Source organism: Miniopterus schreibersii, assembly GCF_964146895.1.
Source record: "Miniopterus schreibersii genome assembly, chromosome: 12".
Taxonomy (NCBI): Eukaryota; Metazoa; Chordata; class Mammalia; order Chiroptera; family Miniopteridae; genus Miniopterus; species Miniopterus schreibersii.
This window is the reverse complement of record NC_138112.1, coordinates 71,018,040-71,039,696: the sequence shown is the minus strand read 5'-3', so window position 1 is coordinate 71,039,696 and position 21,657 is coordinate 71,018,040. Positions and strand designations below refer to the sequence as shown.

The 21,657-nt window shown below is 41.4% G+C and overlaps 1 protein-coding gene across 9 annotated transcripts in view; it reads right to left on the bottom strand.

The window, feature by feature from the left end:
- PPP6R3 (protein phosphatase 6 regulatory subunit 3) overlaps positions 1-21,040 on the bottom strand; it is a 99,666-nt gene extending 78,626 nt beyond the window's left edge. For 2 of the 9 annotated variants that reach the window (XM_081152797.1, XM_081152795.1), the window contains exon 1: positions 20,658-20,771. The gene's annotated coding sequence lies outside the window, so the exon portion shown is untranslated. Of the gene's footprint in view, positions 1-20,657; positions 20,784-20,898 lie in introns of those variants that run through there. The other 7 variants (XM_081152792.1, XM_081152794.1, XM_081152798.1 and 4 more) reach the window with 7 other exon arrangements.
- Between the last annotated feature and the right edge of the window lie 617 nt (positions 21,041-21,657).

Genomic DNA, 21,657 nt, shown 5'->3' with positions numbered 1-21,657 from the left:
AGAGTATCACAGCAAGAAAACAAAAACTTTTTGTAGGGCATCTTGGTAATCAAGTGATTAATATGTAAAATAAAAGTACAGAGACTGAAAAACGTGCTGAGCACCGTGAAGGTGGAAGAATGTGTTCACTGAAAATTCAACCCAAGAACAGAATTTTCAACTGGAAAAACAAGATACCTAAGTGATGGAAAAGGAAGAAAACCCTTCGTATAGGTTCTTGATTGCCCTTCTAAAGAATGGGTGAAATCTATACAAGGCCTAAGCCATTACCAGATGTAGCACTGTCACAAACTCTTAGTTAACTTTTCCTCCTACTTTTGAACACAAACCTAATTTCTAGTTGGCAATTCTAATTATACTCATAAAGCCTTGATTTCCACCACTAACACTTCTGAAGTTCTCAAAAAAAATTTTTAAAGGTAAATGCTCTAGACCTGTGCTATCTAACACACACAACTAGCTATTGAGTACCTGTAACTAGTAAGACTAAAGAAACTGAATTTTCAATTTTGTTTATACTGAGCACAGATAAAGAATATCATTATACAAAGTTCTACTGGATGGCACTGCTCTGACTCACATTAAAAACTAAGCACGGAAAAATGTTTATGGTCTATAATCTTAGATGAATAAATTCACATCTCTAGGCTTCAACTTCCTCAACCAAAAAATGTAGAGTTCAACTAGATTATCCCTCTGTAGCATATAAAGTAACAGTCTCCATTAGAACTGTTGCAATGTAATTAAAACCACACACATCCCTCACAATTACGGCAGGCTATCTAGGCCTGATGATACAAGCGTACCATATTACCTCACACCAAACTTCACGGGGAAGACAACTAAGAAAACGCGGACTTGGTCTGGTTAACAATTTGGGGAAGCAACCTCATCTCTCCAAACTTGTTTTCTTATCTGTAAATGAGAGGATTAAACTATAGAGATGCTTCAATTACGTAAATTTAAACAAGATCTTAGAGAGTCCTAACAAAAGGGAATTAAAAGTTGTACAATATCAATGTAATCTGGTGGAAGGCAGATTTGGTCTATTTGGATGTGCCTTTTTATTATTTTTCTTTAAGTCCATATATGAACACATGCTATCTCCAAAGAAGGCCAAATTGCAGAAAGGTCAGTAGAACTAGGTTAATGTAGGTGGCAGGGAAACATACAGCTCGCAAAGCTTTGTATGCCCCTTTCCCCGACAAAATGCTGACCAATAAAGTCTTCCTCATCCATCAGACAGCTATCGCATAAGCCCATTGCTACATTCCGGGTTCTCAGACTGGCCCTGGCTCCGCTTTTCCCCACCAATCCAATCCATCAAAGTTTTGTCGATTTCACCTTCTGAGCATCTCCCCTTCTCCATCTTCTTCTGCCACCACCCGTAACCAAAAACAGCTTCCTAATTTATCTCCCTGCCTTTCCAAGTCATTGTCTACTTGGGCTCCTAGTCAATGTTCCCTGCTACTCCATGTGAGCACTGATAATGATGATAACTTTGATCTAGGCAGTTCACTATAGTATCTTTGTATATACTCAACAGAGATACATAAGGTTTCGAATACTTGAATGCAGCTAGTTTGAACTGAAATGTGCTACGGAAAATGCATATGATTTCAAAGACTTAGCATACAAAAAAGAAGTGAGAACATCTCAATAATTTTTATATTGATTACATGTTGAAATGATACTATTTTGGATTATTGGATTAAATAAAATACATTAAAATTAACTTTACCTGTTTTGGGTTTTCCCCCCATAAGGCCACTAAAGAATTTAAGATTACATATGTAGCCTGCATTGTATCTCTGTTGAGACACAGTCCTGAGCATTTCATGGAGGGCATCAGCACCTTGGCCATCTTTTTAAACCATGTGTGGTCAAAGCATAGAAAGCACCAAGCCTGGCATGGGGCAGGTACTCAAATGTTAGCTGAATAAATTATGGCCAACAACTGGTATCATTAAAGTAAACTCACTTAAAAACAACACACTAAAAATTTATGCTTACTTGAAGTTGAACAATACTTCATACAGTTGCTATTAGGAAAACAAGATTAAACCAGAAATACATGAATTTTAAGAAATGATATCTACTTCTCTTACATTTATTCTAATCATGTTGTCATTAATATTTCTAATTTTTCATTGCTAACGTTTCTATTAGAAGGGAAAAACAGACTGGGGAAGACTGGAAATTTAAAGTAGCCTAAAAAGACCTTAAGACTCTGAGTCATCAACCCTTAAAACACTGGTCACCACAACTCAAAAACTCAGCTGCAAAAGGAGGAAAGCTAGTGGACAGCATAAGAAGAAAAATCAAGTAGACAATAAGTACAGAGTGTCTAAGTCAGCGACTTTCAACCTCTTTCATCTCATGGCACACAAGCTAATCACTAAAATTCTGCGGCGCACCAAAAAATATATCTTTTGCCGAGCTGATAGGAAAAAAAGGTATAATTTTGATTCATTCACACCAGACAGCTATTATAGTGTTGGCTCTTGTCACTTTTTAGTTTGACAATGTAAGGGAAAAGAGGTCAGCACCCCTGACTAAATAGTCAGGTACTGTATGTTTTAAAAATTCCTGTGGCACACTGGATGAAAATCACTGGACTAAGTAACAAGAGCCCGACCTCCTTATGTTATGCTCTGCAACATTTTAAACTACCAGAAAGGGTGTGGTGCACTCCAGATGACAAGGCTTCCAGTCAGTGTGCTGTCATTCAACAGAAGACAGAAAATGCGTGCTCGGATGGCCTCACAAACACACAGAAAGCAATGGGGAAGAAAGTTGATTCCAAAACAGACACCATTACATTTTAAGTATAGAACAACTCTACAGAAATTGAATTTCAATGTGATTTAGTTTGGAAGCCCTTCAAAAATTTCAATTTGGGTCCACATTCAACCTCCAGAGACAGATCACAACCAAAGCAGCAACACCAGTGAGAATGCAACACAGCTCACCCCCTTGCCCCAAAGAGAAACTTACAGCTACCTGGGTACAGAACACAGAACACAGAACACTGTGGGGACGCCACAAAACAAAAAATCCAAGTCTTCCAAAAAGAGATGGCAGGGGTTGGGGGTGGTGTAAAAGAATGATGAACAGGGAAATCTACAGATTTTTTTTTAATTGGTGGGCCTTATCTGGATCCTGACTTGCCGAAATTATTGAACTGTACAAAAAATTATGATATTTGAGACAACTGAAAATTTCAACTCTAAGTATTGAATAATATTAAGCAACAACTGTGTGGGCTTTCTTTTTTAATTGTGATAGTTTTGTGGTTATGTTATGGTTAAAACAAAAACAAAGTGTTTATCTTTGAAAGATATACTGACATAGTATTCACAGAAAAAACAAAATCATTATTTTGGGATTTTCTTCCAAGTAATATGAAATGGGCTGACCATAAAGGAAAAAATTGGTAAATGAATTACATCAATAGTAACTTCTCTTCTTCAAAAGACACGACAACAACCAACAGAGCAGGCGAAGATACTTACCATACTTAGTATCTCCTGACTCATCCAGAATAAAATGCATCCTACCAAATGTTGTGTTTGAAAATATGTCCAAATTCTTTGACACTCATCCTTCCAAAATAATGGTACCCAACTCCCTTCCTTTTGAATGTAAGATGGGATGATTTGAGTGACTTCTAACAAACAGCACATGGCAAAATTAAATGTCATTTGACTTCTGAGGCTAGGTCATAAAAGTAACAACTTACACTTGGTGCTCTTTCTCTCAGATCATTTTCTCTAGGGAAAGTCAGTCACCATGTCCTGAGGATAGAACACTTAGGAATCCCTTACAAGGGCACAGGTGAAAGAAACTTTGGCCTCCCACCAACAGCCAGGACTAACTTGCCAGGCATGTGATTGAGCCAGGCATGTGATTGAGCCACTTCCAGAAGTGTACTCCAACTGCAGTCAAGCCTTCAGAAGACTGATCACATCCAAGCCAGAACCACCCAACCAAGCCACTCCCAAGTTCCTAAGCCACAGAAATGCATTCATATGTTCACCAAAAGACACAAACTTTGAATGTTCAGAGCAGCATGATTTGTAATAGCCCAAAATTGGCATTTATCCAACTGTCTGTCAACTGAATAAATAACTTCAATGAAATTGTATATAGCAACAAGAACAAATAATCAACAACGACGTGCAATAACATGGGCAATCCCACACACAATGCCAAGAGAAAGAGCTCAGACACAAGAGAACATACTCTAAGATTCTACATATTTAAGGAACGAAACTGGGCAAAACTAATCAGTGCAGTTAGATGCCAGGTTACCAGTTGCCCTTGGGGAGGGAATGGCTGGTGGTGGGCAAAGAGGACACCTGCACTGTCAATTCCCCAAATGGGTTTCAGCTGGTGAAAATGCACTTGTGATATGTAGACTTCTCTGTATTTGTATTATAATTCAATAGTCTTAAAAACTAACAATACAGGAGAGAAGTGCGGAATGGGGGAATAAGTGGGCAGGACTGGCCTTGGGTATATGGTTGCTGGAACTGGGTAACTGAGGGTTCATTATACTATTCTGTTTATGTTTGTGCATGTGAAATTCTCCCCTAATGAATTTTTTTTAATTTCTTAATATAAAACTGGCCGGCCCAGCCAGAGTAGCTCAATGGTTGAGTGTCATCCTGTGCACCGAAAGGTTGACGGTCAATTCTTGGTCAGGGAACATACCTGGGTTGCAGGTTCCATCCCAGGTTGGGGCACATACGGAAGGCAACCAATCAATGTTTCTCTTTCTCCCCCCCCCACCCCTCCACCCTCCCTCCCTCCCTCCCTCCCTCCCTCCCTCCCTCCCTCCCTCCCTCCCTCCCTCTCCCCCTTTCTAAGCACATCCTCAGGTGAGGATCAAAAAAAGAGAAACTATCACTTAATCCATTTGCTTTTTTTAAAAAAGGAGGAAAACTGGCTGGAACTGCTAGTAGAAGTATAAACTGGCATGGTTTTTCTGGCTGTAGACATAGAAAGGTATTAAAATCTACACACCCTTTGACCAATTGTTCTATTTCTATGAGTTTATCCTAAGTAAAATGTCTTTTAATGCAACAATATCCAAAGAATTTAAAACAGAAAAAAAGAGAAATGTGTAAATATAGAGGACACAGGACACTGTTGAGACAACCACAGGACAAATAATCCAGGTCATCCACAACTACATGGTATTTAAATATCCAATGACAAATAACAATGAGTTTATCTGCACCAAGTTCTTTTACCCATCCAATGAAATACAGTCATTAAAAATGATGTGATCATATGAAAAGATGTTCCACAACATATGTCATCAGGAACATGCATATAAAACGAGTTACCACTATACACCTGTTAGAATGGCCAAAATATGGAAGACTGACCACACCCAATGTTGATGAGGCTGGAGCAACCAGAACTCCCATGCATTGCTGGTGGGAATGAAAAATGATAAAGCCTCTTTGAAAGACGGTTTGGCAGGATCTTACAAAACTAAACATACTCTTACTGTAAGATTCTACGTATAATCTAGCAATCATATTCCTTGGTATTTATCCAAAGGAGGTGAAAACTTATCTACACAAAAATCTAAACAGATGTTTAAAGCAGCATTACCCATAATTGTCAAAACTTGGAAACAACCAGAATGTCCTTCAGTAGATGAGTGGATAAATAAACTGTGGTATATCCATATAACAGACTATTATTCAGCACTAAAAAGAATGGGCTTGAGAAGTCATGGAGGAACCCTAAATGTATATTCCTAAGTGAAAGAAGCCAGTCTGAAAATGGTACATACTGTGTGATTTCAACTATATAACATTCCAGAAAAGGCAAAATTATAGAGAAACTACAAAAAGGTAAATGGGCCCAGCCAATGTTGCTCAGTGGTTGAGGTCAACCTATGAACGAAGAGGTCACCAGTTCGGTTCCAGGTCAGGGAACATGCCTGGGTTGTGGGCTCAATTTCCAGAAGGCAGCCAATCAATGTTTCTGTCTCATCGATGTTTCTCTCTCTCTCAAAAAAACCAATGAAAATGTATTTTTTAAAGAAAAGATAAATGGTTGCCAGGTGTTAAGTGGGAGGCAGGAATGAACAGGCAGAGTACAGAGGGTAATTTTCAAGGCAGTGAAAGTATTCTGTAGGATACTACAATGTTGGATACATCTCATTATAGATTGTCAAAACCCACAGGATATACACCACCACGAGCGAACCCTCATGTAAACTGTGGACTCTGGGTGATAGTATGCCAGTGTAAGTTCATCCTTTGTAACCAATGTACCACTCCGACACTGTTGATAGTGAGGGGGGTGGGGGTGGCGGTGGGGGCAGGGGTATTTGGGAACTTTCTGTATTTTGGGCTCACCTTTGTTATGAACCTAAAACTGCTCTATAAAATTAAGTTTATTTTTAAAATGGTTAAAATATAAATATTACGTTATATGTATTTTACAATAAAAGATTTGCTAATTGTTCATTTATAGTAAAACTTAAAAGCAATGTCACATGTCATACATCATTTGAAAAGGAGATAAACAGGAAAAGCTTTCTTAAAAAGGGTTTTTTCCCACTGCTTAACACTTGTGCTTTACATGCAAAGACAAAAAGCAAAAGAATCCAGCTTGTAATTTAGCATTTTACCTATTTCTGCGAACACTGTACTTTTAAAAGCTGCTAAGAACAAAGTGCTCATTATACCAAACGAAAGCCCACTGATATGGGAAATGGCTATTAAGTACACTTTCACTATGTAGCAATTAAGAATGTGCCAGGCAGACCTCTAGACACTGCATGGGACTCAGCAAAGAGTGCTGAAATGATTTCTTTTAAAATGTATGTTCCCAGCACTATATAGTTTCCATAAGAACATATGTAAGTATGCAAATTCATAGGAAAAAAGTCAAGAAAGTACACACAAAACTATTAACAGCAGAAGGTGGAAAAGGACTGGGAGAAGGTGATAAACAAGAGATTTTAGTCCTATCTATAATTTTACTTTTTTGCAAAGCAAATATAATCACACATTGAGTAATTTAAAAAAACAAAACAAAAAACTAGGACATTGTATTCCAAACAGAGAAATGGCAATAAAATAAAAAAGAAAAATTCACAATATCCTACTTCTAGTCAAGATTTCAAAACCAAAGCCAGTAAAAGAGTTCATAAAACATATTAATCATTAATAAAGTCAGCTTGGCCATAACCACTTGTTCTATGAAAGTTTGACTTCTACATTAAAACACTTGACCCAAAAAACCCACAAATACAAATTACCCAAAGTTATTTTCTCTGGAAAAGAGAGAACTTTAATAATATTTCCTTTTTACATACGAAGAAACTGGGGCTCAGAAAGGTGAAATAATTTGCCCAAAGTCAGACAGCTAGTCAGTGGTCAAACCAAGGGTCCAATCCGATTCTCAGCAACTTAATGTCCCTTCCTCCAACACGTTCTGGCTAGACTGCGTCCCTCCCTCCCAGAGGCTGCTTCCTCACGTGAAAGATGAACACCCCAAGCTCATCTTGAGGGGAAAAAAAGTTAAGAATAATGCATGGAATGAATCAAGCACAATCGACACTGTCATAACAGACACTGGGCAAACAAAATAATAGAGAAAATTGACACCTACCCAAGTGTAAGGCAATAGGTGAGCATGAGTAGGCCACTGAAGCTTTACACTAATCACAAGGCAATAATACAGTGGTAACTGATGCCAAAAAGTAGAAAACTAGGACTGAGAATATGGTAAATGGCAAGATGGACTCTCCCTACTTTTTTCTGGGGATTAACACAAACATGCCCAGTAATGTTTATTTTCAGTCCTCACAATTCTGCTAAACAATTCACGCTCCCTACAATTCTTTTTCGTTCTTTCTTCAATTCCCTAGAAGATGATCGAAATTTACTTTTTGAAGTTTGATGAAAACAACAGTGACATTGCCTATGCATTTCAAACTCTTTGGCCTGAGTGAAAATTACTGGGATGGGATTAAGTCTTTGCTCCTGGGATCAGCACTGCTGGCACCAAACCACTTACCCTTCCACAGGGAGACTATGGCAGAAGCAGGTCCTCAATTCTCAGGGTCTGCTAACCAGTGTCACAAAGTGAGGTGCAACCCTCGCCTAGAAGTCTGCATGCCGTCATGTCTCTTGATGCCTCCTCTGTCTCTGATTGCCTCTTTTTCACTTATTAGTCAAAGTGAAAAAAGACTTTTTTACTATAAAAAAGTAAGTATGGCCAGTTCTTCCTCTCCCCTGGGACAGGCCACATGTTACAAATGCTGACCCCACTCTGCTGTCCTTCCCGGCTCATCATCTATCTTGACCCACACCCCTTCCAGGTTTGTTTTCACTGCTCTGCTCTTGGCTATAGTCACATGTAAGGTTCACATAAACGTTTTCGGGCAACCAAATGATCCCAGTTTTAAACGGTAATTATCCTTGAAATCTTTCCCATTTCTGGATATAAAAATTAGCTAACTAATGTGAAGGAGCAGAAAACCTCTAAGAAATTCTTATTGACAGAGGAACACTCTATATTAAAAAAGAAATTCACATTTGCCAGCTCTTAAAATGAACATCCTCCAGGTTTGCTACAGTAACTGTGACGATAGAAATGTACTAGCCTCAGAAGCTACTGAGGTGGGCCACTCTATCCTAGCACAGTGTAAAAAAAAATGACCATCCTCTATTACTTGTACTTTTTAAAGTTTTTTTAATACTTATCCAAAAACACATGTCTGGTATTTGGTTATTCAGAGTTAGCCAGACACGAAAAGAGTAACCCAAAATAAAAGATAATACCAGCAACCTAAAAGGAAAAAAGAAAAAACATATCTGCTGGGCTGGCCAACATAACAAGTGCTTTAGGTACAGAAACCTCGAACTTCTGGATAAGGAAAGAGCGACAGCTACCTTCTAAGTAATCTCAACAGCAACAATGGAAAAGGCAGGAAATGCTGCCAAAGTGCTAACGGGAAATAATTATCCACCTACATGTGGGTGTTAGGCAAAAGGCCTTTCAAGAATGACATATATTATATTAAACGCCTAATCTGTGGCATTTTAAAAGCAACAAAATGAAAATTAGGCAATAACAGCATAAAAAATATTAGACTTAAAGCATTCTAAGATTCTTATAAGGGCAAAGGTATCGATTAACTTTAGACTTTAAGTTAAATATGAAATATCTAAGACTACCAAGAAAAGTAATCAATATATTAATGGGTTTGAATAAGTGGGGGGAACAGAAATGAAGGGAAAAAATTCCACAATACAAAGGCAAAGGAAGAAAAAGAACAGAAAAAAGCCAAATTAGAAAACTCAAAATAAGATCATAGAAATAAACTTTTTATCACAACATAAATGGACTAACACATCAGTTTAAACTCTAATTATAAAAATGCAATCTAGCTGTGTGCTGCTTTCAAAAGATATACCTAAAAAACATTAAGGCCATAAAAACTTGATAGTGAAGGGGCAGAAAAATATTATCAGGCCAACATTAGCCAAAAGTCACTTGGCACAGCTATCCCAATATCTGACAGAATACATTTTAATGGAGAAAACATTCCTAGAAACAAAGATTCACAAATTGTGCAAGTCACTGCAAATTTAACAATTCTCCATTTACAGGCACAAAGCAAAAACAAGAACTACAGAAATTTGACAAATCTCCCATAACAAGGGATTTTAACAACACCCCTCTCTCTATAATTGATAGAACAAGCAGACTAAACTAGTTATGACAACTAGTTTGAATGTAAATTCAAGTAATGAATTTTACCTAATAGATATAAAAGAACTTCACCTTAAAACTGTAAACACATTCTTTTTAAACACAAATGGAATACTGGTAAAAATTTGCCATAAACTAGGCAATGTTAAAACAGCCTCAACAAATCTCAAAGACTCACAATCACATTGGACCACATTTCATTAACACAATTCATGTTAGCAATCAATAACGAAGATTTTTAAAAAGATATTTTATACACCAAGATTTTTCAATATACTTTCTAAAATTCTAAGTCAAAGAAATCAAATGAAAATCTGAATATACTCAGAACTGAAAGACAGAAGTTCTATAGAGCAAAACTTCTAGGATGTAGCTCAAGTGGCACTAAAGAGGCATTACTACTTTATTTAGGTACATATGTATATTTATGTATATGTAAGTATATGAAAAAGCTAAAAATTAATGACCTAAGCATCCTGTTTAAAAATTAAATATTAGTGATTAATTACAAATAAGGCAGAGATTTAAAAGATAAGAAATTAGATTTTTCTGCCAGTGTATCTGAAAATGCAAACAAACAAATTTTAGAAAAATGTAATTACCAAGTGTAACTCAAGAAAAAAAAAAGGATTATGATAATCCTGTGACTATTAAAGGAACCAAATCAGTAATTTTGAAAGCTCAGGCAAAAAGCACCAGGCCCCAATGGTTTCACAGGCAAGTTTTACCAAACACTGAAGAAACAAGTATTTCCACTTCACGTAAGAACTCTTTCAGAGACTAAAAAGGAGGAAATACTACAACTTATTTTATTGGACTAGAATAAGCTTGATGACCAAAGTAGTCAAGGTCGATACAAAAAGGGAAAATTACAGACTAATCTCTTCAATGAACACATCCATAAATCCTAAGTTATTAACAAGTCAGAACAAAACATACCCCAAAAGTTTTGTGTGTTTTTTTAAAACAGTATGTCATGATTAAGCTGGATTTATCCCAGAAATGGAAGGTTAATTTCAGTATTACCTTTCAGAGCAATTTTTCACATTACCAGATTAAAGGAAGAAAAAATAGTATTATCATCTCAATATATGCAGATAATGTATTCATCTTAAGTTCAATACCCACTTGTGATTTTTCTAAAATTGTCTATAAACTAAGATGAAAGAAATCTTCCTCAACCTGTTAAAAAAAAATACCCACACATTTAAAGGTGAAAGATAAAAGCATTTCCTTTAAAACCAGAATACAATGATACCTTCCAGTACCATTTATATTCTCCATTGTAATGGTTGTCCTGAAGCACTGCAATAAAATATAAAAAGTAAAAGGACTGGAAAGAAATGAACTGTCATTATTCAAAGGTGAGATGATCATCTACATAAAAACCCCAAAAGAGTCCACAGGTAAATTATTAAGTTAGAGAAGTTATTGCATAGAAGAGCTGCGTATAAAGTCACCTGCATTTCCATTTACCAGCAAATAGAAAATCTAACTTAAAAAAATTATTTACAACAGCAAAAAACCCTGTAACGTACCCAAAGAATAAATCTAACAAAAGATGTGTAAGACTTATAGAGACAAACTATAAAACTTTTAAAAGACAATTACCTATAAGCCAAAAATCTATTTCCTCTTCTACCTGTGTAGCATAAAGGCTAGAAGGAACAATTTGAACACTGAGATTCTTTTTTGCCCTTTTATTGCATGCTTTCAATAACCACTTTTTAAAGATCCTGTAAACACAGTAAAAAGGCAATTTACAAACCGGAAAAAGGTATCTGTCACACAGACAATTAATAAAAGATTATTAATCAGAGTATATAATTCCTACAAATAAGGAAAACCAAATAACTCAAAAAAGACAGACACTTCACAAAAGTGGGAATCCAAAAAGCCCAAAGATACTCCACTTCATTAGTAATCAAAGAACACTAAAAACATGCAAAAATTAATTAACAAAAATGGGCAATGTTTTAAATACTTTCCTCTAAAGATATACAAATGGCCAATAATCACATCAGAAGATGCTCAACAGCATTATCATTAGGGAAACGCAAATCAAAACCACAATGATACCAAGCTTCACACTCCTAAAATGGCTACTTTTTTTTTTAATGGAAAATAGTAAATGTTGGCAAGGACATGGAGAAATTGGAACCCTGATATAGTATTGGTAAGAATATAATTCCGTGTAGCCACTTTGTAAAACAGTTTGGTAGTTCTTCAAAATCTAAACACAGTTACCACATTACCCAACAATTCCACTCCTAAGGATACACCAAGAGAAATAAAGACATGTCCACCCAAAGACTTGGACACAAATGCTCATAGCAGTATTATTAATAATAGTCAAGAACTGGAAACAACTCAGACATCCATCAACTGATGAATGGATAAGTAACACAGTATTATCCATACAATGGAATACTATTCAGTAATAAAAAGTAATTAAGTACTGATACTGACATATGCTATAACATGAATAAACCTTGAAAACATTCTAAGTTAAAAGAGCCAGACACAAAAGACCACATACATATTATATGATTCTATTTATATACGTAGTATGATTCCATTTATTTGAAATGTCCAGAATAGGCAAATCTACAGAAAGAAAAAGTTTATTAGTGGTTGCCTATGGCTTATGAAGAAATGAAGAAAGATTACTAATGGGTACAAGGTTTCTTTTTGGGGTGATGAGAATGTTCTAAATTAGACTGTGGTGATCATTACACAATTCTATGACTATACTAAAACCCACTAAATTTTTAGTACACTTTAAATGGGTGAACTCTATGATATGCAAGTTGTATCTCAATAAAACTGTTATTTTTTAAAAAACAACAACATATAAGTTCACACCCAACAAATTAGCAAATAAAGTCTGACAACACCAAGGGTTAGCAAGGATGTAGAACAGTGCTGGTAGGACAAGCATTTGGAAAACATTTTGTATCAGCTACTAAAGCTAAAAATGTACAGGCCCCTCTACCCTGCAAGATCTGTACCCTAGAGAAATGTTTTTGCACTTGTTCACATCAGTTTCTTTACTGGAAACAATCCTACCCTCCAATGACAGGACAAAGAATAAAATGAGATGTATTCAGTCTAAAACAGGACACAGAAGTGAAAAGGAATGAACTACAGCTACATGCATCACTGCTGACAAACCTCACTACCCATGTGCCCTCACTTCGTCCCTTCCCAGCGTCAACTCCATGCCCCACCAGTAGACTCATTCCCTTGACCTGTGCTGGTGTTGACACTTTTGCTGGGGAACAGGGCAAGGGCCAAAATTCCAACACAACTGCTCTTCCCCTCAAGTCGCTCCCCTCAGCTAGGCCATTCCATGTTGCCAATCCACTCACACTCTTATCCTCCTCAAACAGAATATTCCATCCCTTCTCTCTCCCCACAACCCACTAGCCCCTACTCACCCTCATTTTCACTGACTGTTGATAATGCCTTCCTACTTCACTGGGAAAGACAGGAGAAAATGTCCACCTGCTCCCACTATCCTAACTCCCCTACTCAGCTCTCCCTCCTCTCACCAAGGAGGAGCCTAAGGACTCTCCACTCAGCTTACCCTGTGACCTTCCAAAAGCAAGGCTTCACAAGTATCCCCTCTCCCACTTCAAGTTGTTCACTCTGTGCAGATTCATTTCCCACCAACATGACAGAATTGCTGTAATTTCTCCCATCTCAACAAAACCTTGTCAGGGACCCAAATCTCCCTGCAGCATCGCGGCACCTGCGAAAGAGCTTTCTCCACTTGATGCCCTCTTCTCTCAGTTCTTCATGAACCCTCCCTTCCAGGCTTTTCCTGCATCACCCTGTGGAAGTTGCTCTTGTCAAGGTCATCAATGTTCTATGCTGCCAAAAGCACCAGACAAGCCTTGGCCCTCATTCGACCTGACCTTACGGCAGTAACCTTGGACACAGGTCTCACTCCCTCCTCCATGACAACATTCTCCTTGGCTTCACAGATGCAGCACTCAACTGGGCTCCCTGCTTTCCCTGCTGACAGCCCTCACTCCTCAGTGCTTTCACTCAGTCTCAGGACTTTTACATGTCACATTTCTATCTTCAGCCCCAACCTCTCCCCTCAACTCCGAATGTTTTACTTTTATTTATTTTTTAAAACTATATCTTTATTGATTTCAGAGAGAGGAAAGGAGAGGGAGAGAGAGACAGAAACATCAATGACTAGAGAGTCACTGATCGAGCCCACAACCCGGGCATGTGCCCTAACCGGGAATCGAATCCCGATCACCTGGATCCCAGGTCGATGCTCAACCGCTGAGCCACACCCGGCCGGACAACCCCAAATGTTTTAATCCTACATGTCTCCAGGTGGCTCTAAAAGCTTCAAATGTAACATGTCCCAAACCCAACTCCTGAGCTTACTTCCACAACCTGTGCCTCCCTCGGTCTTTTTCTTTAAAATGGCACCTCCCACAGAAAGCAAAACTCCCTAGTATCATCACCCTTCACTCTCAGCAAATCACAGTCACTGCCTTCAGGATGCACCCAGAATCCAACAGCTTGCTTCTCATTGTCACCCATGTTCCCCCTCAGTCCCACCTGCTATAATCTTGCAGCAGTACAGTGACAGCTATTCTTAACAGCTTTAGAGGGACCTTTTAAAAACATAAATCATATCTCACATCACAACATCTGCTCAAAAACACTACAATTTCCCATCTCATTCAGGGAAAAAGACAAAATCCTAGCATGTAACAGGTTCCCACCCCCACCTTTACCTCCTCTGACTTTATCTCCAGCTACTCTCCCTGGGGCTCTCCCTATGGCCAAGCTGGCCTCTCTCTACTATCCCTCCCTCCCACCCTTCTGAGCACCTCAGGTACACTGGGCTCTCCTCCCATCCCACCCACACTAAGAGCCACAAGGCTCTCTCCCTCATCTCATGTTAACAAGGGCCCCTTTCTCACAGAGGCCCATCTTGATCACCATATTTCAATCTGCAAACAGCCCCCTCCCACTCACCCACTTCCCTGCTTTACTTTTCTCCTGCTGGTCACATATGACTGCTGTATCTGACTCTTCTGTGAATTTTTTTTTTCCAGAGAGAGGAAGGGACAAACAGACCAGCCACCTTTTGGTGTACAGGACACTCCAACCAAGCCACACCAGCCAGGGTTGTGAAGTGTCTTTCCCCACTAAAATGTAAGTTCCATGAGGACAGACTTTTTTCAGCTTTCCTCACTGCTAATATACCCAGCATTAGAACATAAGTCTCAGTGCCTAAGACATAAGTACCCGTATTTAAGTAAACGAATCTGCCTTCTCTTCTTGTCAAAGTGTCTCTCTAATGCCAGCACTGTTGTTCAGATATGCATCCAGGTACAGAGAATTCAAGGCTCCAACTAGCAATCTGCACAGCTTTCTCCAAGTCTGACTCAACATTCAATCATATAGTTACTTCTGCATCTATCAATTTTATTTTTTTCTGCAGCCTTTTTAGTTCTGCTCTCTAATGTTCCAAAAAACAATCTTTCACTCATCTTTCCTTTAGGCCACCAGACTTCATGGCAGTTAACCTCTGGGGCGCACAAACCATTCCAAGTTGATATATATTCCTGCTACAAGAAATTTTGGAACGAATACCCTAGTTTTCTCCAGAGTCATTAAGTACAAAATCAGAGCCTCCTTATATCAGTAAAAAGGTGTTCATAACCTATCAAACTTATTCATATAAATTCACAGCCGACAGTGTCGTCTTCGTTAATACTTACTTATAAAACAGGTCAACACTAGCCAGCTGTATGTGACAAGTAGTAAGCCACCTCTACTCAGAGTAAACCTGGATCTTTGCCAAGTCTGTGACATGAAAACGTCCCAGTTAAGGTAAGAAGCCTTCCAAGTACTGCCAAGATCCCTTTTACTTGCTTCTTTACCATCTAGCCAATTTACGTGGTATCCGGATGTCAGTTCATCATCACCCAAAACCTGAAATAAATTGGGTATTGATGGGACTATAGTAACTAATATCTTCCCTTCTCCCAGGAAAGAAAAATAAAGAGGGAGGGAGAGAGGAATAAACGGGGTTTCCGTGGCAACTAAAGCTAAGCCAAAGTCAAGAGGCTGCAAAAGCAAATCTCCAGTCAACCTAGACCCAGGCAGCAAAAGCAAATCTCCAGTCAACCTAGACCCAGACGGCAGCAGAAAAAAAACCCCATTCCCACTGGAGGCACCGTCGATTTCAAGGATACTCAAGATGTTTAGCATGAACCTACACTAAGCCCTGATCAGTATGAAACTGGTCATTGTTTCAAGTCTGACTGACAACCAACATCTAGGGTGCAAAAGACATTATAGATCAATCATATTTGTCATTACAAAGCAGCTTCACCAGCATGGGAAGAATGGCACTGCTTTTTAAGGCACACCAAGCCCAGGATGCGAGTCAACATAACCATTTAATACATAGGAGAAACAGAGGTGTAACTCATTTATTTTTTGGCAAAAGACTTCTGGCAATCTCAACCACCTAACCAGCAAATACAAGCTCTTTCCTCTGAGCACTTGAGGGCCTCTTACTAAGAGCCTACTTACACCACATACAATTTTAACAAGCTTTGTTATCTGGTCTCCCAGCCAAAACTCTCTCTTGTAATTGCTCTCCCTCCCTCTAGACTGCACATCCTTAAGCACCTGTTCAAGAGTGAATCCCTAATACAGTTTCTGGCAGAGTAAGGACTCAATATATTTGCTGATCAAATAAATTAAGATCAGAAGTAGATGAGGGGAGGAGTTGCTTGTCATTCTCAACTATGGCCATATGTCCAACTTCAGGATGTAGGATGAGAAAGTGCCTGCGTGATCTTCTTTTTTAATGTCCAGGTATTAACATTAAGTTGCTGAAAACCTGTATATAGTTTTTATACTAACATTCTTCCACTCAATAAACTAGATAATTTAATGTTAAGTGTGTGTGAGAAAAGGATCTCTGCCCTTCTCTCTACTACTGTACCTCATCTGCCCCAGAAGCAAAAGCACCCATTTGGGTCAGAGTCCAGGGCACCGAGGAGCCCCCGTTACCAGCAGGCAAGGGTCACTGTGTGAAAGGTTAAGCAGGGAGTATGCCTCTCTCTTGCCCTCAAAGGGAAGAATCGGCAAACTAATCCAGGGCCAACTCTCTGGGAATAAAAAAAGATAATGATGAAGCTGGCATCTAAAAACAGAACTGACAGATGACGAAAAGGATGAGGGTAAAAGATACAAAACTCAAAAATCACAGTAGTTTAAGGTTATTTAGCATAGGAGCAAACAAGCCTAAATGCCTGAGAGTGCTGGTAAGACTCAGCACAATGCAGTAATTTTTTTTTTAATGCTCACCTGAGGATGTTTTTATTGATTTTAGAGAGAGAGAAAGAGAAACATCTAAGTGAGAAACACACATCAGTCGCCTCCTCTATGTGCCCCCTCTACCAGGAATCGAACCAGCAACCCAGGTATGTGCCCTGACCAGAAACCAAACCCACCACCTTTTGGTGTAGGAGACAATGCTACAACCAACTGAGCCACCCAGCCAGGGCACAATATAATTATTTTCATGGAGAAAAACACTGCTAAATTATCTTATGAAATTCATTAAAAATTTCTTTTAAAGAGTTGGGTGGAGGGGGACAAACAGGGAAAAAATGGGAGACATCTGTAATACTGTCAACAATAAAAAAAATTTTTTTAACTTAAAGTTCAGTCTTCAGGCACCTAAAAATAATGTATGTACACCATCTCTTCCACTACTAAGTAATCTCCAAGGTAGAATCTAGGTACAACAGACAGCTCACAAATCACCTAATGCATTCCTTGACCCACAAATAGTTCCTAAAATTTTTGGTGTAGCTCAGTGGTTCCAAAACCTAGCTACACTGCAGTATTACTTGGGGAGCTTTTTAAAAACATACTATCAATCCCACCACAAATTTCCAGAGATGGGATCCATCACCCATGGTCTTAAAAAATATCCTAAATGATTTTAAAGGCCAGTCTAGCATCTATCTAGAGCAGGGTTTCTCAACCTCAGCACTATTGATATTTGGGGCTGGATGACTGTGTGTGCTTGGGGGTGGGGGGAGATGCTGTCCTGTGCATTACAGTATGTTCAGCAGCATCCCTGATCTCTACCCTCTAGAAGCCAGTAGCACACTGCCCACTTCCCACAGTAAAAATATCTCCAGACATTCGCAAATGTTTCTCTGGAGGCAAAATCATCCCCTGGTTGAGAAGCACTGATCTAGAATAAATTTAAAAAATCCCAATCATATAAGGTTCTTTTAAGAAAGGAAAAAAGAAAAAAAAGAAAGCTGCTTCAAGCCAAGAGGCCGGGTCTATTTCTTCAGTCCATCACACCTAAGAAAAGCAGCTAGCACTACGCAGCCCATACTGGCACTGAGATCTTGACTTATGAGGACCACACCAAACCTTCTTGTGCTTTTTGTGAAATAAACTCAATGCTGAATTTTAGTTGAGCAGATGGTCAGAAGAGCTTCACTGTCACTATCATTTACTCTTCTTAAGAGTATACAAACACTTTAACATTTTAGACCAATATATATACTCAGCCTACCTCTCAAATATCCAAACAATAAAACTGCAAGATACAAGTTTATCATAGAAACAACTAAATATCACAAATACTGTTTTAAGAGCTGCTGTTCTATCTGCAAAAAGCACTTTATCTTTGTACCAAATCCACACAAAAACTTATCTTGAAGAAGTTAAGCAAACTTCACCCTGCTGAATCTAAATTTTATTGCTATGCATTTTATGTCCAGCTATGGTCTGACTCTCAAATTCTCAAGTAGTTAACTGAAACTAGTAAGTTTTTTGTTTGTTTGTTTGTTTGTTTGTTTTGCTAGACTCTACACAAAAGCTAGTTTTCTAGCTGCAAACAATCTTCCTCCTGTTCTTGGGTAAGTTACACCAGCAAGATGCTCATCTCTACTTAAGACTGAGTCTATCAAAGGAACACTTTCCCAGTGCGAGCCAGGTCCCAAGCAAGTAATGCCAAGGGAAGGGTGAGCGAGCATGGTTTCGAGTACCAAGGAAAAGAGCACGGAGCAGGAATTAAGACTGTGAGTATTGGTGTGACTGAGTGGATGGAATTTTATTAGACATTCTAGAATCCCTGATCAGACACACTTAAGTGCAAAACAGCTTTCAGAGCATCCATCCGGGACAACAGTTATTTCCCACACTATCTTCACTGAAGCACACCACACTGAGAAACCCTGGGGTTAAACGACCTGGGTGCCAATCACACTTAGGATGTAGCATCCAAAAGTCGGAGGAACAAAATCCGACTTCAGCTCCTGATGGGCTTCTCTGTATTTCACCACCTAAACAAAACACTCTAAGGCACTACCACTACTAATTACTCCGGGAAATGTTTGTTTAACTCAAATGAATTAAAAATTTAAGAAATGTCCACTTCATTTTCTCAGTCCAGCTGACTCTTAAATACACAAAGGCTTCTAAAGACACTCACCAAGAGGCAGGGCGTAAACACTCATTTGACTTCCTAATAACACCTAAACATTTAAAAGTCAAGCTTAAATTAATAATAGCCACTAATGACTGAGCTGATTCTACATGCTGGGCACCTTTTCTAGCTGCTTTACATGTATGAACTCATTTACTCCCAACAGGCTTGCATTATTATCCCCACATTAGAGGAAGCAGAGAGGTTGAGTAACTTGCCCAAGGTCACAAAGCTACCCAGTGGTGACACCAGGATTCGCACCCAGGCAGCCGAACCCCCGAGTGATGAAGGCTCAATCTCCACCACCGCTTCGGAGACACCCCATCCTGGTGGCTGGAAACCGGGAGCCCCTTCCCCGGACCTGCTGCCCACCTGCAACATGACCTTGGGGACAAATTCGGAGTGAAATTCACATTCGCGAAGTGGGACTGATGGTCCAGGTTATCCAGCGCTGTGAGGATGAAAGGAAACACTACCAAGTGCCCCTCCCAGGAAAGCAAAATATAAACAAAGCTCTCAGAAGGGACCCACGGGGAAAACGGGGAAGTACCGGGAAGCTCGGAGGTTTGAACCGTCAGGACTCAGGGCTACAACCCAGGACTCATCCCCAGCACCTACAACCGCAAGTCTGAGGGGTGACCGGAGCAAGCGAGCCTAGGGGGAGACCCCTCCAAGTTAGCAGCGACCGGGCTGCTTTAAGAGGGAGGCGCTCGCAGCGGCCAGGACCACCCCCCTCGCTCATATTCGCCAGGGAGGCGATCGTGACCCGGTCTACGTTCCAGTCACAACGCCGGAGTTAAAAAACGCTCGGAGAACTAGTCGATACCCCGAGCTGGTGTTTGCGTTTTGCGAAGAGTCTGCGGCGAATGAACAGGAACCCACAGAACTTGTTTTCCGGGGAACGGGGTCCAACAATGGTCTTCGCGAGTCCGCGGCCAGCTGCTGCCGCTCAACTTGACACGCTCCGGGGGCCCGCGCTCGGGGAGTTGTTCCCCGGGGCCCGCGCTCGGGGCGGACAGGCCGGAGCGGAGCGGAGCGGGGCCCGGCCCGCTGAGGGGCGCGCCCGGTCCGCCCGCCCGCCGCCGCCGCCGCCGCGCAAGGCCGCGGACCTCAACACCGGCGCAAAGTTCGCCGCCGGGTCCCCGTCGCACCCCGCGAACCTCGGCGGGCGAGGGGGCGGCTGACAGGCGCGGGCGGGGACGGCCCGGGGAGCCCGAGCGCCGCGCCTCCCGGGCCGCCGAGCGGCGAATTCCGGGGGGGAGGGGAGGGGGCCGGGACGCTCCCTCCCCGCGCCGCCGAGGCCGAGCGGGGGGACCTCGCCGCGTCCGGGCGCCGCGCACCCCGAGCACCTCGCGCCGCCGCGCGCTCCGTCGTCCTCCTCCCCCTTCATTACCTGGAGGTGCCCGCGACCCGCCGCTAGTTGCGCTCAGGCGGGAAACGCGCTCACCGACACCATCAGCGAAGCGCCCAAAATGGCGGACGTATCAAGCAGGCCTTGACTTCCCCCCGCCCTGCCTCCGGCCGCCTCCAGACCAATAGCGGTTCTGACCCCGCCCCCAGCTCTACGCTCATTGGCCTTCCCCTCCCGCCCCCTGCAGTCTATTGGGGCGCCCGGCGGCCCCCGTTGCACTCACTTCGATTGGCTTTCAGGCCCCGTCAGTCAAGAGCGAGAGGCGCATTCTTTTCCCATGGACTTGACGGATCCGGAACCTCTAGGATCCCCGGAGTCTGGAGAAACAAATCAGAAACCAGGGGAAACCTGGCTGGGTCCCCCTTACGCCGTAGCAACAGCCGGGCCTCCCCTTGACGGACGTGTGGGGCCACCAATCCGATAGCCAATGCTTTTTAAAACTCAATTGAGCCAAACCAATCATGGCTGTGGAGCTGGGAGCTGCAAGGGAACCAATGGGGAAGCGAGGCGGGCCGGGGCCCGGAGGAAGCCGGCGGTGACGTGCGCCACAATGCGCGCCCCCGGCGGAAGTCGCGGCAGCTGGGGAATTAGCTCAAATGGTAGAGCGCTCGCTTAGCATGTGAGAGGTAGCGGGATCGATGCCCGCATTCTCCACGGCGGCATTTTATGGAGGCGGGGAGCTCGCCAGCACGTCGTTCCCTCAAAGAGAGACGGGGGCCGGGCCCCCAGCCGTGCGGAGAAGGGAAGCGCGCCGCGCAGGCCCCCCTTTTATCTCGCAGGAGGATTTCCCCGCCACCGTCCCCCGAAAGCCGGGCCGCCGAGGACCAGCGCCCCTGGAGCCCACCTTGCGCACTTAGTCATAACCGCCTTGGTCCTGAAGGCGCCAGAGGGCGACAGGTGTCGGCGGGGCTGAGAAGGGCGGGCGGCGAGGTCAGCGCCGCGCGGAGCCGGGCCGGAGCCCACGCGCCAGCAGCGGCGCCCA